Raw genomic sequence first — 1,505 nt, forward strand, 5'->3', positions numbered from 1 at the left:
ACAGCGAAGAGTTAAAATATAACCGGTCAGATTATTATATGCGCTAAGCAAGATATTAGGAAAGCAGCAAAAGAGGTCGACAACGCGCTTGATGGAAACAAGGTCATAAATGAAACAAATAATCTGATCTACGTGGTATCGGTCCTGGTAGCGGAGAAATTGGGTTTGAAGATTAAAGGGGAGAGAAAGGAAATATACGACCTGTGGTGGGACGGTGTATGTAATTCAAGACTACAGACGGCCTTGGAAAAGAGCTGATCATATCGAGAGAGAGTTTAAGAATAGAATACAAGTATACAAAGGACAGGTCAAATGATAAATTCAAAGCTTAAAAAACAGTGAAAGCAAAACCATCTATTCCATATCATAGTACAGTCTGGGCCCCAAGTGAAAAGAAAAATGTCAGTACAGAAAAGAAGTCATGGACTGAACTAAGGCAAAATAGCGAAATCAATAATGGTAATATGTGGTGAAATGAAGCCCTAATAATCAAGGTTCGATTGTGTTCGATAGCTTGGTGTATAATTTTATCTATCTTGGCGTCTAACTTTATCTGGGAACTTGTAAGAAGACCTGCAATATAGGAAGAAGAATTTATTCGCCATCTTCGTTGGCTTTGTCTTCCATAGTGTCTGTTCTTCTGCGCTTATAAGGAGTTTCATCTTCATCAGGAGAAGAGGCTAAAATAAAAAAAAAAACGTTGATAAGAAGGACGTTTAAAAGTAGCAACTTCAAGCTCCTTTATTTTCTGAAAATGTTATTAAAACAATTAAAGAGTAGTCAGAACGTATTGTCTATATTTAGACATGTCCATATTTGCTGAGTTAAGGGTTGTATGATGATAAAAAGCGTCTATGTTGTGGGGGTATTCTTACGTTTACCTGTAAAATTGGTCATTTAGAGCTTGATTGACAGCGTCCTAAGCCACATTGCAGTTTAAGTGATTAAGTAACTTGGTAGGTTAATGACGTCTCAAAAATGACCACGGTAAGGTAATTTTATCCAAGTTCGGTTGGCGCTGTTTAGGTAGATGGCAGTGGCAGGCCCAGACCACGTGTTACTAAAAGAGGAGTTGGTCTGGAAATTTGTCTAAGGTTAGCGGAGCAGCCGGAGAGGTGAGGGGGGAGACCCATTTTGCATGCTTTCGTCACAGCTTGAAAAGGAGTTATGTTTAAGTGACCATGCTAGTTCCACTCACGTTGCAAATTCCTGAGGGATCAAACTAAAGATGTTTTAGATGGCCAATGGTTTTCTCTATCCCGGCGAATACTGAGCTCATTAGAGAAGATAACTCTCAAAAGTGTAGAAGGTGATTTTGTTTTACAACTGAGACAACGAGCAGTCGCGACTGCTCATGTTTTGGCTTTGGTCGTCTGACCCTGGAAGACTGACAACAATACACTGAAATGTTGTGTTTTTTAGCGAGAGTAAAATTACACCATCATACAAATTCTCCAACATATTCATACTAGTTTTATTTATTTAGAGAGGTTAATCCGTACAAA

This window comes from Porites lutea, chromosome 6, assembly GCF_958299795.1.
Source record: "Porites lutea chromosome 6, jaPorLute2.1, whole genome shotgun sequence".
Lineage (NCBI taxonomy): Eukaryota > Metazoa > Cnidaria > Anthozoa > Scleractinia > Poritidae > Porites > Porites lutea.